We start from the raw sequence: 16,795 nt of genomic DNA on the forward strand, positions 1-16,795 counted from the left end.
TCTAAGAGGCCCCCGGATTTCATAATCCTCCCCAGTTGCCAGAGCTTCATGGGGTCTACCCTGCCTTCTTTCACATAAATCTTCACAGTGCCTCTGACAACTAGACAGCACAAAGATATGATTTTCATTCTAGAGATGAAGAAACTGAGGCTCAGATTTCATGTCAAGGTCACACAACTAGGGCCTGGCAGATGCTGGAGGACAGATGCGTCCCCACCCACCGCAGCTCTCACTAGGTCTTCCAACTCTGTAACCCATAATCACACCGCCTGCCCCAGCACAGGGGAATATCTACTGGAGGAGGTGAATTATTAGATGGCAAATGTGGCTTTTATGCGGAAGATGTCTCAATATAAGGCGTTTGTATAAAAGGAGATGAGGAATGGAGTCTCAGGCTGTCACTGGGGTAGCCGTCTTTTGTCAGTTTATTAAATTCAGATTTATCGCTGACTCCCTGACCAAAACCATAGCAGTTAGCAGTTCATAACGTGGAGCAGAAATATGAGTGCTCAGTGAATCTGAGGGAAAAAAGTCAAGAAACCTTAATGACCTGTCCGCTTGGAATAAATCTTAGCGGTCGCATAAATTAGGATGACAGGAATTTATATTGTTCCTCAGCACTTGAATGACTAATGTGGTCAGAGTGGGGAAACACAGACATTATCTCTCTTAACAAGCCAGCACCTGTTTGCAGGCTCTGGAACTGTTTTCCCAAAGTGCTGACTGTTGCCTTGATATTCCTCAGTCATGCCCTTGGTGGGCAGCCACCTTCCCACACAATCTGAGACAGAGGTGGCCTTTCAGCCTTGTCCTGAAAGCTTAACTTGGCTGTTCTAATGGGCTCTGGAAGATTCCGAGTCAGTGGGGTACCCCCGAAAGACCAGAGAAAATTGGAGCAACATTGACACGGGTGGCCAAAAAGGGTCCCAGAGGGTCTCAGGATGGATATGAGTCTGAACTGCTCCCCTTCCCACCCCATGCTGGGGTCCAGAATTGCTAAGTTGAGCCAAGAAATGAACTCATAGATCAGTTAGTTTCTTTGACGGATGCGAAGACTGAGGTTTATAGGATGGAAGGTGCTAGCTCAAAGCTGCAGGATGAGAGTGGCAAATGCAGAACAAGAGCGCACGTCTCCAGCCCCCGGGCACCACGTCTGCATGACGAGAGTTCATCCTCATTTTGTTGTAGAAATAAATTCTAGCCTTTTACCCAGGCAGAGGAAGAACAAGCGGTACTTCAGGAATGGTGAGGCCAGGAGAAGCTTTATTACTCATGCATGAGGTCCCAGACCTGGGTAGCCCCGCAAGGTCTGAGCAAGGATTTAAAGACCAAGGATTCCTTTGAAACACAACGGTCTCCATATCCGTTACATTGATAGCATCATTTTTCAGCAGACACAACCATTTGTGGCAAAGTCCCCAGACAAGGGGGGCAAGGCAAGGGGGGAAAGATGCAGGCATTCGGGGATGGCCTTGGAGAGACAGACCAGCTGGTTGGCTGCCTGACCTTGTAGATAAGAGTGCTGAGGCCCTGGCCATGAATCGTGAAAGGGAAGGAGCTGTAAGTAAGCAAACTTGTTAATTATGCCTCCATTGGAGTGTTCATTGCACCTGGGCTGGAAGTTCTGCTGGAATCTTTATTATATTCATTTGCTCAATGATATATTTTCGCTTCAATTTGAACCCTAGTGAGCATCAGCTGCACATCGGTGATATCTAGCATTTGCTCCGTGTTCAGGGCTAGGAATGTAAACCCAGCAGAAACAGCCACTAAGTTGTTCCCCACGAAAATCATAACTGACCCTAAAATCTCTCTTGCTGAAATACCATGTACTATCCACACCAAGTTTTTTTTTTTTTTTTTGCAGCCCGGGTGTTCTTTATTGCCTTTCCTTTAGGCTGAGGGAGGAGCCAGCACAAAGTCCTGGTGACCAGGCCCCATAGCAGGACAGGGAGGCAAGTGGGGCTGTGTTGACAGGAAGCTGTGCTCAGGAGTCCGCATCGAGGAGAAATGCTCCCGCACCTTGGTCCTGAGGCTTGAAGGGCCTGCTGGACCCTGACTAGGGAGGGGGAACGCCCACGTGGCTGCGGAGTGATCTCGGCTCACACCACCCAGTAGGCATAGATGAGGGTCAGGAGGATGAAGATGGCCACAGAGAGGAGCGTGTTCTTCCTGTTCTCCTGCCGAAGTAACTTTAGCTCCTTCTCATAGTTGGAGACTTTGCTCATCAGGCTGTTTTTCTCCCTCTCCAGAGACCTCCTGACTTCTGGGCTCAGCAGCTCTTCATAGAGCCTGCAGTTCACAATCTCCAGGTCTCTGCGACACTATGACAGCTTCTTCTCCAACCCATCGATCTCTCCGCGACGCCCCGAATCTCCCGCTTCTTTTTAGTCATATTACTTGCTGGGATCCCCCCAGTCATTACTCCACACCAAGTTTTTACATTCTTCTTATGTGGTCCATATAACCACACTCAAGAGGCAGACCCAATGGTTATTTTTATTCTTATTGTACAGACAAGGAAACTAGAGTTCCCAAGTTAGGATTCAGAGTCTGAGCAACCAATGAAATACTGAGCATATTGTAAATGAGGTCAACATTGCTGGGCCTCAGAAAAGCACAGAGAACCCTCTACTCGACTTTGTGCCCTGGGACACATCTAGTGGAGAAAAAAGGGACCCCCATATCTCATAGCCTCTTCCCCAGGCCATAACTGTGCTAGCTTCCAGGAGTCAGTGCCTGGGGGTTTTCGTTAATTAAACTAAAGCTACCTATAAGAAGAATTCACCTTGCTTGTAACCTTTTAAAAAGGGTTTCTGTGTCTGATTTGGGTACCCTCTTCTCTTTTATCAAGCATTAAAGAAGCCATTTAAAATATTTAGAAAACTATTCATCTACCAGCACTTCTAGCTAAACTTTAAACTTCTATTCACTTATCAAATTTGCAGCATTTTATGAACATGATATTTCTTAATCTATCAAGTGTGTTTTCTATTTCCTCAAAATGACACACAACTAGCAATAAATACTTGACTGAAAAACTTAAATTCCAGTTGATTATTATGGGTAGATGTAAGGTAAATTGTTTTCAGGCTTTTCTGCCCTCCTGCCATTTGTTAAATTGTTACAAGTTGTGTTGTTTACTTCTGTGGGCCATGGCTCAGTGTTGAGATAGTGGCCAAGAGAAGCAGAAGCAGAAGAGGCAGGATAGAGAAGGGGAGAAAAAGGGCCTGAGAAGTCCAGAGTGAAGACTTGCCAGGGGCTCAGAGGCCTGCCGGCTTGCTGGCCCCCTGGCACTCCTGCCTGCTATGTATCTGGTTGCTGCACTACATGCCAAAGCTCAATAAAAGCCTGAGAAAGCCACTAAGGGCTCCAGGACTCTTCCTTTACCCTGTCTGCCAAATCATAGAAAACCTGTTCTGTGGTCATCCTGCCACTACAGCAGACACATCCCATCCTGTTTGGTAATTACAGAAGATATGTACTAAAGTTGGATTTTTTTTTTTAATCTTGTGCTTCACAGTTAGCTATTGATTTATGAACTAAAATATGGAGCCTAGCTCCTGGGTTGCCCAGAATGAGCTGCTGCAGATTTGATTTGCTGCCATCTGGAATGGGCATTAGAGGTCATCCAAGTAACACAGGGGGACTCTGTGAGAAGCTGGAGGGAAAGAGGCCTTGGATTCTGGCAAATACCCATATGTGGACAGCTTGATAGGTGCTCCAGGGGCTTGGCATTTGAACCCATTTAGATCTTAAAAGCTCTATGAATGATGGCTTTAGCAGTCATTTTGTTACAGGGCAAGCCCGCTCTCAAACAGGTTGCCTGACTGTGGGTCCTCATCTGTGCACTTAAAAGGGACTTAAACTGCAGGCACACACAAAAGGTTAACAAAGGTTTATTTACAAGGGAAGGGGAAATGAGGAAATGTACAACTCAGAGAGAAAAGAGGAAGATAAATTCTTAAATGCATCCTACCCATTCCGCTTACCTGGAATCCCAAATGACCCATCTAGACCAAACCTGCCTGGCCAAGAGCACTAGCCAAGTGCCCAGACCCCACTAACATGGCTGGTTTTTATTTACAAACAGAGAAAATGGCTGCTTAACTCCACCCTTAGGTTCCCGCAACTTCCCTTTAGGGATCCTGGGATTTGTAGTTTCCAGGGTCTTGATGGAGTGGGGGTGGCATCCACAAAGCCTGCATGGAGTTTGCTCAGGGCATCCTTTCCCCCTAACAATTTCTTTCCACCAATTAGCATATATTTTGGAGTAACCATTGTGTGACTGTAGCTGAAGTCTGTGGACACACTTGTAGTGATAAACACATATGCTCCCTCATGGAGTAGATACTTAGTAAGGGATACACATTCTTATTAATAAGAAGAATATAAGGATATTCTTATAAGACTAATAAAAATTAATAGAATTATTAGTTATAATTAATAGAGAAATATCCCTTATTAATAGAACCTGCTATTGTTAGGGGAGGTGATGTGCACAACTACACTACATTTCCCAGCCTCCCTTGCAGCTGTGGATACTATGTGACAATCTGGTGATTGAATAATATATGGAAGCCAACAGGGTAGTGCAGGAAATTTTTGCCTTTCTGATGTGGGTGTTGCCCCTTCCATCTTGTAAACCTCTATTTTTTCCTTCCTTCCTGCTGGAATGTGAAGCTAGAAGTAAGCAGCTAACATGAGGTGGCCAGGCAAATTTTTTTAAGAGAAAACAAATAAAGATCTACTCTTTGTTTGAACACATAGTAACTGCATCTCTCTTACATGCATGCCATGTCTACTTACTCGTATCTGGGATATGGGTTGAGGCCAGAATTCTCTGAATGGGAAGCCTGGAGTGGGGGGTGTCCCAGTGTGGTTAATTGCCAGGATTTGAGAATGATATATGTAGGGCTGGCCAGATAAGTGAAGCCTGGTCTTCTCTGGCTCAAGGGCTCCCCCAGTACCGACATCATGTTGGAGTGGGTCGTCAATATCTTTCCCAGCTACCATCTGATTGTACTGTGAGCTGGAGGGCACTGAATCCCGCAGACTACATAGGGATATTACGTGAGAGGATGAGGTGAGTATGTGTGGAAATCTGTAAAAACTAAGATGCTGCAAAAAGTCAACCACATGGGCTTCCCTGGTGGCACAAAGGGTTAAGCACCGCACTATGAATCAATCCGAAGCCTCTGCAGCACAAGTTTAATTCCCTGCCAGTCAGGGTGCAACCCACATGGTGCAGCAGACCTCTCCTGCCTAGCCCGCTGCTCCCCTCAGCAGTGTATTCAGCCAGTCTGCCTGTTCTGTTCCCCACTCTGTCTCTGGTGAATCCTTTCACCCTCTGCATCTCTGGCCTGTACCCCAGCTCTTGTAAGCATAAATAAATAAATCTTTTAAAAAAAAAGTCAAACACCCTTCTTTTAACATAAGACAGTCAAAATGAGACATAGAATGGCAGAAAACACATATAATGAGAATCTAAGGAAGAGGTGGATTTTGAACTGGCCCCTGAGGAGGGCTGGCGACTTGATGGATACAGAGAAGGCTGAACACAAGGGGTGAAGAATGGAGGGTCAACCCAGCTGAGGCCAGGCCTCAGGAACACAGAGAACCAGTACAGTAACTAGTAGGGCCAGGACCCAGTACTTGCAGATACTAAAGAATGGCTGGAAACCAGACCACGCTTGGTGTGAACACCACTGACAGGGTGGAAAGGGTGTGTGTGTGTGTGTGTGTGTGTGTGTGTATGTGTTTTTATGTTTAGGATGAGAAAGAAGGTACCAGGTGGAGTTTCTGCCAATGGTCAACTAAGCTGAAGGGTTGTGGAACTTTAGTTGAATTTTTTGAAGCTGTATTCCAAGGCCCCAGGGCCCAGGGGAGAATTTACTCTGCAGCACAGGCTGAGAAGCAATCCAGGCCCAGGACAGCCTTCCCCTCCTTCCCAGAGCCGCCCACCATTTGACATGCACAAACTGGAGAGTTCTCTCCACAGGGCCTGGCAGGGCCAAGGAGAAATCGCTCCAGGGTAATGAGACAATTAGCTCCTTCCATTCTTCCTGCAGGAACAAATCTGGGCCCCCATGGCATCTGTCCCCTCCTGTTCCTCCAGCTGGCCTCCCTGCCACGTGCACAGCCTCCGGGAACCAGGCCTGGGCAGCCCACTTCCACTTCCCGGAGGGTTCGGGGGAGGCTGGAGGAGCAGGGAAGGAAGCAGAGGCTCGCAGGGGGCGGAGTGACGATGACAAGCGTGTGCCCCTGAACTCCTCCTCAAAGTGCTCCCACAGGCTTGGCAGCCCCTTCACAAAAGCTGCTCGGTCGCCGAGGCGGCATATGGACTGTTGACAGAGCAGCTGCTGGGGAAGAAGACGCTGAAAGGAAGCCTCGAGGGATAAACAGAGAAACCCATGTCACCACGTAGCCCCCAAGGCGGGCTGCTCGGAGCTGACTGACGCTCATCTCCTTCCGGGGCGAGGAAAGTGGTTTTGGCCTGCTCTGCTAGCTGTTCTCCTCTTAAAATAATGCTCATCATCATAACATCTGCTGAGCACTTCTTAGATGCCAGCCAGCCCTGTAAATGACTTTAGGTGCATGATTCCATTCACTCCTTGAAATATCACCCACCTTGTTACTGGTCCTGTCTTCAAGAGGAAAATAGGGAGGCCAGAGAACAGGAGGATTTTGTGCTGGCCACACAACAAGTATGGGCCTGGGTCTAATTCCAAAGCTTGTACGAAGCATCATTATGGTTTCCTGGTCCATGCATGTTGAGTGTCAGATCCCGGGACTGATATTGGTAACCAAGGTACGCCGTGGTGTCACTCACAAAGCAAGAGGGCATTCATTCTCTCCTCCAGCGGTAGGGGCAGGCAGGGGTTACCGCTGTACTCCTGGTCTCTAGGGCAGCGTCTGGCCTGAAGGCATAGAGTGAATTAGATGGATAATACACTGACAAATCACTCAACCCAGGGGAAGCTGCTTAAAAGTCCATTTTGCAGGTGGGAAAATAGGATCCTCAGAGAGTCTTGTCTAAGACCTCCCAATAAACTTGGCAGAGAGAAGATTCGAACTTTGACTGGTCTCTACTCTGACCTGTGCATCAGGTCAAATGGGGAGAGTTGTCTGGGTCGGTGAGTTAAGGTGAAAGGGTGAGTAGTGTAATTTATTTCAGAGTCAGTTGTCAATATTTTAATAAATCCCTGGTCTAGAGAGCTTGGAGAATATTATTTTAAGAACATCTAACTTGAGCATAAAGATATTGATTTTTTCTAGTTATCAGAACCCTGTCTGAAACCTGATCCTCCAAGAGTTACGGGTCATCTCTGTCCCTCGTGTCTATCATATGCCATTTTCCCAGGGGGATCAGTCACCCCAGTTGGGAATCTGGACCTTCCAGATATGAAAACAGAAATCAAGAACCTATTCATCACATTGAAAGCTGATACTAGACAGAGATTTGATTCCATCTGGAGGCTGGAAACTTGGAGAGAAGTGGCACGGGCTAATTTTCTCAGGCTCCAGAGGGGAAAACTCCCAAATATGAAAGGCAGCACCAGAAACCACATGAATGGCACTACTGGATAGCACCACTCAAGGGTGTAGCAAATCACGGCCCAGCTGCTGGCAGTCCCTTGTTTCCAGAACGTGATTCTGGAAGTGTCTTCAGGTGCATGTTACAAAAGAGTATTGTAAGCATGGACTTACTATGCTAATAGGAACAGGGACGATAGTATATACAAATTCTTTGCTTCCTTTTAAATTGGGATGTGCCAGGAGTCCAGAGGATATTCCTAAGGCTAGGCCTTTACGAGGGTAAGAATGCAAAGTGGATTAGCCAAACAAAAGCTAAATTGCTAGTGCTTTGTGAATGCTAGCCTGCCACATCTGGATTACAAATATTTTAAAAGGTCTTCTGAGACCACAGGCACATCTCCAGCCTCCCCCCTAACCTGGGAGGCACGAGGGGAACCCAGACTGGATCCTTAGGGGTAGACAGAGAGGAACCAGACTCCTGGGCACTTCTTGATTTGCCCCTCACCACCTTTTCAGCACTCCACCCCACCCACCCCCACCCCATCAACACCATTTCACCTCTGAGTATTTGTCTATGCTGTGCCTGCAGTGCCCACTCCCCCCCTTTTCTGCCCTTTGAACTTTTATTTACACTTAGAAATCCAGCTTATGTTACACCTTTGGACGTCCTTTGGCAAAATTGCTTACTTTCTGCTGGAGATTCCCACAGCACACAGCACTTTGCATATTCTCATATCTTTCTACTTCTCACATTTATTGCCTTATTTATTGCTCTATCTATCTATCTATCTATCTATCTATCTATCTATCTATCTACTTATTTATTTATTATTATTTTGCTTTAAGGGTCTGTTTCCTACACCAGGCAGAGAAAGGAGTAGACAATGTGATTCCCTCCAAAGGTTCAGTCCTCAGCCCATTCTGGTGCTTGGTTTCTGCTTCCTTCTGAATGAACGATAGGTGTCCTGTCTAATTTGTTGGCAACTCAACCCCAGACTGATCTCCTTTTGTAGTATTCATTTTGTACAAACTCCAAAGGGAGACTGAGATACCAACAGGGGGCAAGTGGGAGGTTTCCTGAGATGCCAAGATCCCGGGAGTTTGCCCTTCCAGAGTTTCTATCCAAGCAGAAATGTGCACCCAGAAAGAAAATCTTACCAGGCTGAACCTTGAGCTCAAAGAAAGGGGGCTGGGTGGAGCCATTGATCTCAGCCCCAAAACACCTCCCTGGATCTTTTGGCTTCACAGTTGCTTCCTCCTCAGCTCTTCTCAGTTAAGATTGTCATCCCTGGTACCCAGGTGGGACCTTAGGAATTCCTGACACTCAGGTCTGGCTCCTTGTCACTCTACTCACTACCCCTGGACCTAGGGCAAGTGCCCCGGTCTCAGGGTCTTTTGGTTAAACAAAGATGCTGCTTTCAGAGGATGGTCACAGCATTAAATGAGATGCTATTTATTTTATCCGTGTTGGTATTTGTATTTTTAAATAAATAACTAACATTGAATGACATGCCTGGATCTTAAATAATAAGTGTGATGACTTTTAAACCTATGTATATACTCAGGTAATCACCCTCTGGTTTAAGATATAGGGCTAAATGAGAGTTCCAAAGCTGACATAAGCTTACAAACTGTAAAGTGCTGAAGAAATGTTGGTTTTGAATATTACCAGGAGGTGGAGCCTCTTTCCCATTAAATTCTTCTCCTCCTACAACTTCTAGATTGCTAGAAATCATTAGCCTCAGTTGCAATCACCCTGGCAAATCATTGCAGGTGCCAGGACCTTAATATCCAGTTTTGCAGAGAGGAAAGGACACCAGACCTGCCCGTCACTACCCACACCCACAGCTCCCATATGGAGCCCCTATACCCAACCCCTGGGGTACCAGGATAGCCTCAAAAAATGGGGGCAGTGACTACAAAGTTGGTGTTCAGTTTCAACTTAACACAAGTTGATTCAAAGCAATTCCCTGTGTGCCAGGCCCTGGGCAGAGAAGAGGAGAAGCAGCTTGCTAGGCTGGGCCCTGAGTGAGGGCTCACTGACTGTGGGGCTGTGGACAGGTGCATACAGGTGCATGCCTGTAAAGCGGAGCCCACAGAGTCTGGAGCTCTGACTGTCACCCTTCTCTTGACTGTAACTCTCTTCCTGAGGGCCCCGCCTCTCTTTCAGTGCTGGAAATTCCTCTGGGCTTTGACCATCAACACTTGATCTGTTAGTATCTCCCCTGGCCGGAGCCATGGCCCCTCAAGTTCAGAGTGTCTCTTAGAAAACCTGTCTTCTTATCCCTAAACCTGACTCCTTTATTCTGGCATCACTCACCACCAGCCATCCAATGAAAGGCACACCTGGGGTTAACTTGTCCCTTTCCTGTTCTTCCTTCCCATCCGCCTCTCCTACCTTCTCTGCCATGGCTGCTGCAAGTCCATCCTACGGGCTCTCTGCCAAAGCTGGAATCTGTGGCCCCACTTTCGTTAAGACCTAGAAAAATGCCTGTCTCTGAAAGTACAGCAGTCCCCCTTGTGCAGGGGGAACACGTCCCAAGACCTCTAGCAAAAGCCGAAAACTGCAATAGTACTGAGCCCTGTGTTTTTTTCTATGCACACACCCTATAGTGAAGCCTGGTGTATAGAGCAGGCACAGGCCTAGGGTAAAGGACTTTGAGTACATGGCTGGTGGGGATGGTGTGGTAAGGACATGTGAACCCGTTCCTCTAAATCACATACAGTGTTGTAAACCAATGTTACCTCAATAAAACAAACAAAAAACAACTAGGCACAGGGAGAAATGAGCAGTAATAGCTAGTAATAAAATAGAACAGTTGGAACAACATACTATGACAAAGTTATGTAAATGTGGTATTTTTATGGTAGGTATTATTTTCAACAGTGCTTAACTATGGTAAGTGAAACCTTGAAAAGCAGTAACTTCGAATAACGGGGGACTGCTGTGCTCCCCGAGTCTCGCCATTACCTAGTTACTTCAATTCCATTAATCACCATATTATTATTTTTTAAAAGATTTATTTTTTATTTATTTATGCATACAAGAACTGGAGTGTAGGCCAGAGGTGTGGGGGGTGAGAGGATTCACAGAGACAGAGTGGGGAGCAGAACAGGTAGATCTACTGACATACAGTGCTGAGGGGAGCAGCAGGTGAGACAGGAGAGGTCTGCCACGCCATGTGGGTTGTTCCCTGGCCTGGGATGGAATTCATGCTGCAGTGGCTGCGGATAGCTTCATAGTGCTGAGACTCAACCTCTTGTGCTACCAGGGAGGCCCCTTCAATCACCATATCCTGCCTGTTGATTACTGCCACCTCCATCTGAACTCCTTTCTTTCTTTTATTTTCTTACATTGTTATTCATTTTTGTACAATATTTGATTTCTTCCCTCAGGTGTAGTCCCCATAATTTCCCACCACTGCAGCAACTGTGAACCATCACCATAGTCCCTTGTGCTCTTCCTTATCTGAACACCTTTAAAGGTCTCTAGAAACTTTCCACCTCATATTGTTTTTTTGTTCCCCTTCTGGCCCCTTAGCCAGGTGCCTGGCTCTTGGCGTTGGTGACTGCATGGAGGAGAGCCGCCATAGTGACTGGAAAGTATAAGTGAGGGCAGCGCTATTAATCATACTTTCAGAGACCCAAGCCTTTTGGAAAAGGCCAGGCTATGCTCATTCAAGCTGGGGTTTGGAGAATCTTCTTCATCTTCTCCACCCCTGACCCTTGTGCCTAACAGGAAAAGGCAGACGCCTGACACCTCACACCTCTCAGTGCGTGGAAACGCTGAATCTGGAGAAACTTTGTCATAATTACCTACCTACTTGAAAGTACAAACTATGTAATTTGTCTTTAAGTGATCTTAAATTAATATAAGTAATGAAGTATGCTCAGAATACTCAAGTACTGGTACATCCAATTGAACACAATTAAAATTAAGATGGATTTATTAGTATTGTGACTATTATTGATTAAAACGGTAATGATAAATAAGGAGAAATGTTAAGTACAACAGGGAATCGGTAATATTTCTTCAAAGTAATCATTTTGCTGTGACTACCCAATTATTAGTACATTTAATGTGTTATTCAGTGCAATTAATTACCCACTTTGCTTCTGGGAAGGCACTAGGAAAAATTGCTTCCTGCGTGCGATGGTGGTTGCTCCAGAGAGGAATTGGGGAAAGCCATCGCCTGCTGCAGTCTCTGTGAGGAAGACCACGCTCCCTGGGGACGCAGCTCCCAGCAGCTCTGATAGACGCGGCCCGTGTCCTTGGGGAAAAGAGAAAGAGACACAGCAGAGACGGGTTCTCGGTCTCTCTCTCAGGGGAGTGCGAGGAAGGTGCTGTCCAGTTGGCTGGGCGTGGAATCAGAAAACCTGTCTTGGACATTGACTGGGTCATCTTGCTGAGGGACCTGAGCTCATCTGCGGCACCTGCCAGCAGTTTGCTGATCTCATCTCTCTCATAATGCGCCTTGCCTGCGAAGACCTGTCATTGAAGGAGATCTGTCAGTGGAGCAGATGTGCTGGGTCTAGATTTGGTTTTGGTTCCCATAAAGCACCTCCAGGAGTCACGGACAGCCTGTTATAGTTCTCCCATGCCTTAGAGCTGAGGGTTATGCACTTGCCTTCCAGTCCTGCTTCGCCACATAGGCCCTGATCCGGGTTATACATCTGTGAATGTGCCCTCCTCCTTACTGGGAGGAAGGTAGGTGGGAGAGATCGTGAACAATTGATGAACACTTTTACAAAGCTCTTGCCTATTCATTTTCTTATTTGTCTGTACAAACACCCTACTAGGTAGAGCTGGTCTTATTAACCTCATTTTAAAAAGAGGTCACTGGGGCCCAGGGTGGGAAAGGAACTTGCTCAAGGTCATAGGCTAAGTGGTAGCTTGGGGACTTGAACTTGGATCCTCTGACGCTGAGAACGCTGTGCCCTGCTTCTTGAGCTTTACTACATTATTGTCATAGTTCCTTCTCCCTGGAGTCCTCTGACTCCCAAACTTCTTCAATGCCAAGTGTTGACTGTATTGTTTCATAACGCTAATTGCTAGTTTTTACATAAAGGCTTTATTTTATAAGATCCAAATTGCCTAAATTAGATTTTATTAAGCTCACATGTATGATTTTCCTTGTTTTTATTAAAATTAAGTTCGCTCATTTGCCGTTTGCAAGGGATTTTGAAATTAGGATCGCTTTGTATCCACGGAAACACAGGGTGAATCTTATATGCGATCAGGCTTTTACCCACAGAATGGGAAAAAAGGCAGCTGGTAACTGGGTGCGTAATTCATAGGCAAGCTCCTGCAGCACAATGGCCCTGCTCTTCTGCTTTCTGGCTGACAGTTTGCGACAGTTCTTTCTGGCATGACTGCTGGTAGGGAGGAGCAAGTAGGTGGATGGGATGGAACAGTGGGGTACCAGTTCCAGTTCTGTTGCTCGTTCACTCACTCTTTCTGTGTTTTGGGAAAAGCATGTCTCTTGATCTGGTCCTTAGTGTCTCCATCTGTAAAAAGGGGCCTTACGGAAGCTAGGCATAGCAAAGAAGCTTTCTCCCACGTCTCAATTCATATTACTGGTAGTGAATGGCTATAACACTGTGATGGCAAAGATTTTTAATGTCAAACCTGGACTCAGCATCTTGCTTAACAGACTCATTTGGTAACTACTAATTGAGCAACCATTAAGTCCTAAGAGTACTGAGATGCTTCTAGGCACTGGGAAGAGATAGGTGAACAAATCAGCAGAGGTTTGCTTCTCAGGAAGCAAAAACAACCTAAAACTCTTTTTTAAATTATTTATTTATTTATTTAAAAAAAAGATTTGTTATTTATTTATGCAAGCACTGGGTACAGTCAGAAGCACGGGAGGGTGAGAGAATTCACCAGAGTCAGAGCAGGGAGCAGAGCAGGCAGAAGGACCAAGGCACACTGCTGAGTGGAGCAGCGGGTGGCAGGAGAGGTCTGCACGCCATGTGGGACCCTCCTCCGGTAGCTGGGGAGCAGCCGGAGATCGAACCGGTGCTGCAGAGGCTGCGGGCAGCCTCGCAACCCAGCGCTCAACCGCTGCGCCACCGGGGAGGCCAATAAATAAAGGAAACTTTTAAAATGACATGATGGAAGATAAATCAGAGAAAGCAATGCTCCATTAGATTAGGGGTCAGCAAAAACCTCTCTGAGGAGAAGGCATTTGAATTGAGACTGAGTGACAAAAAGGTCTGGTCATGAAGCTATCTGGTTGCATAAATCGCAGGTTGCCAGGAAAGATGGAAGTCGGCATGTACCAAGGGCAGAGTCAAGGTCAGATTGGCAGGTGAGGTAGAGATGGACTCCGAGAGGTAGATGGTGGTTGTTGGTGATAGCCTTTAATGTCTACCTTTGTCATTAAGGGTGCGCTCCCCATTGGCAATCCTGGACTGAAGAATCTCATCATTGGTGTTCCAGAATCCCTGCATAGAGTTTCTTCAAACATAGGGTGTGGCTCCCGTTGGGTGGATGGGGTGAGTCACTTAGGGAAGCAGTAACATTTGAATTGGGCTCTGAAGGATAGTCATTTCCTTACCAAAGGGTAACAAGCTCCTTTCAATGGCATCCAGCTTTGTGCTTCAGTGTCTCGTACCAGGAATTCAGGCAAGGTGGAGCCTGGTTTGGGTAAGACTGTCCATGGAGCCAGAGAAACTGGGCCCAATTCCATGCTCTGCTGTTCACTAACCACATGGCGAGCCTAGGTCACTTTGGTTTTTCCGAACCACAGTTTCTTCATCTTTAAAATGGAACAGTAATCAAATTTACCTCTCAGAGTTTTGTGAGAATTAAGTAATAAGTACAAAGAGTTTTATAAAAGGTGATGTCAGCTTCTTAATACTTAAAATTTAGGGACCTCCTTGGTGGCACAAGGGGTTAAGCACCACACTATGAAGCAATCCGCAGCCTCTGAAGCACGAGTTCGATCCCCGGCCGGCCAGGCAGCAGCTCACATGGCAAGTCAGACCTCTCCTCCCTTGCCCGCTGCTCCCCTCAACAGTGTATTTCAGTCAGTCTGCCTGTTTTGTTTCCCACTCTGTCTCTGGTGGGCCCTCTCACCCCCCTCCCTACATTTCTGGCCTGCACCCCGGCTCATGTATGCATAAATAAATAAATCTTTAAAAAAATACTTTAAATTTATACATTAGTTATATTGTAAAATGTTATTAGTAGGATTGTTGTTATTGTTAGGCTGACTCCTGACACTCATACATTAAATAATTTCACTTTTTTTTTCTTGAATATAAATTATCACAACTTTTATGGAAAGCAAGTAGTAGTGTGCGGTCTAAAAAAATGTTTCTTTTCACTCAGGAATTCTACCGCTTAGAATTTAACAACAAAGTGGACCTCTGCTTCTGGCTCTGATGGAGTAGCTGGTAGCAGCCTAAAGCTCCTGCCAAAAACAAGGAACACTGAACCAAATATGGAAAAAGTTGTGTACATTCATTCAATGAAATAATATGCAGTGATAGAAATGAATGAACTTTTGCTACAAGCAAAAATATGGATGAATTTCACAAATAAAACATGAACAAAAGTAACTAGGTGCAAGGTCTGCGTAGTTTTGCATTTGAATTTTATATAAATTCAAAAATAAATTTGTATATAGATGATTTATATGTGAAATATATCTAAGATAAGTATACCAAAGATATATAAATATATAGCTGTATATTTATGCTTAGACAATATGAATAAGCAAATATATAAATATATATTATACAGTATATAAATATATACATATAGTTTGCATATATAGTTACATAAATTTCAATATATTGGTGTTGAAGGTCAGGATAACACTACCTGGGGGAAGGTGTGGAGATGGGGAGGGGATGCAGGGCAGCAGGGGTTCTGGTAATAGTCAAAAATAGAAATACTCTAATTATCCCCAAATGGGAAATACGTAAAATGTAACGATGATACTTGCTTTAAAATAGTATTTTCAACGAATTTTTACCATTGGGGAAGATTTTAATATTACAGTGTCAGTTGAGTAAAGTTGTATGAACCTGTGTGCAGCATTTGAATCTGGGTTAAAATTGGGCTACCTCCTTAGCTCTGGAGGTTGGAGGGGTAGGAGTGGTCCTGATGGCGTAACCCCCCTTCTGCTCTGCATCTGCTTCCCCCATTTTCAAGGGAAGGTAAACAGACCCCATATTCTGGCTTGACTCTTCCTCGGTCTCATTTCTCTAAGCACCTCACCTTTGCACCACTTCCTTTCTAGCTCTACAGTCTAGGGAACCCTGCCCAAGGGGCTGGGCCTCCTCCAAAGCCACCTGCTCCTTGGCAGGCTCACTCAGTCTGTGCCAGCTCCCAGAGGACCTCACCGAGCACTCCCCTCCAGTTCTCAGTCAGTTTTGATGAAAGTGGGGTGAAAAGAAAAAATTTCCTACCTGCCTATAGTTTACAAACCCACTCCACCCACAAAGCATGAGCAGTGTGCGTAATGACTCAGATGCTACTAGCATCTCTCCATCCTTCTTACCCAGCTGCCTCCCACCCTACCCCAGGCCAGTCACATGACTAGGGAAGGCTGCTCCATGAATTACACAGAGATCTGCGAGAGGCTTAGCAATCACCATGGGAAAGAGCCTGATTATGTTCCATTCAAGCCACTTTCCTCCCTCTCCTCTCTAGAGGACGGGGGTGGGGTGCAGGGATTCTTACCAAATTTCCTGCACTGAGTTTTTATTATTTTTATAATCAGAAAAAAATAAATTATGTTTCTTATCTCTATGCTTGCTCTAGATGAGTGCTTCTCCTATGTTGATGTCCTGTGCCTACAAATCACCTGGGGAGCTTGGTAAAATGCAGGTTGTGATTCAGTGGGTCTGGGGTGGGGTTGGGGTTTCTGCATTTCTAACCTGAGAATGTTCTCACGTGATGCAGAGCTGTTGGGCCAGAGCACACCTTGAAGAGCAAAGTGACAGAGGATGGTTGCAAAGTGGGTGAAATTTGTGCCCCCCCCCAACCCGCCCACCATGTTTCACAGGTTTCAATTTTGCTGAACATTTACTGTAATGATGGTGAAGCAAGACATGTTTCAAGGTTGGAATCTACATTTATATCCGGGCTACCCAAAGCACTTGGAGGTTAGTTCTTTTGAGAATATGTTCCCAGAAACCCCTTATTCCCCAAGCAGATATAACAAGTGAAACTCACAGAAAAGGGTTTAGATAAGAGGCAAGAGGTCAGAACTTTAGCTCCAGCCAGGCCCGTGACTTC

At 45.7% G+C, this 16,795-nt stretch overlaps 1 pseudogene across 1 annotated transcript; it reads right to left on the bottom strand.

Annotated features, from left to right (window-relative positions):
• Positions 1-2,102: 2,102 nt before the first annotated feature.
• On the bottom strand, positions 2,103-2,401 carry LOC311174321 (coiled-coil domain-containing protein 167-like; annotated as a pseudogene). The gene has a single exon. The product of its transcript is annotated as a coiled-coil domain-containing protein 167-like (transcript).
• Positions 2,402-16,795: the final 14,394 nt, after the last annotated feature.

The sequence above is a fragment of the Talpa europaea genome, assembly GCF_964194135.1.
Source record: "Talpa europaea genome assembly, chromosome: 7".
NCBI classification, from domain to species: Eukaryota; Metazoa; Chordata; class Mammalia; order Eulipotyphla; family Talpidae; genus Talpa; species Talpa europaea.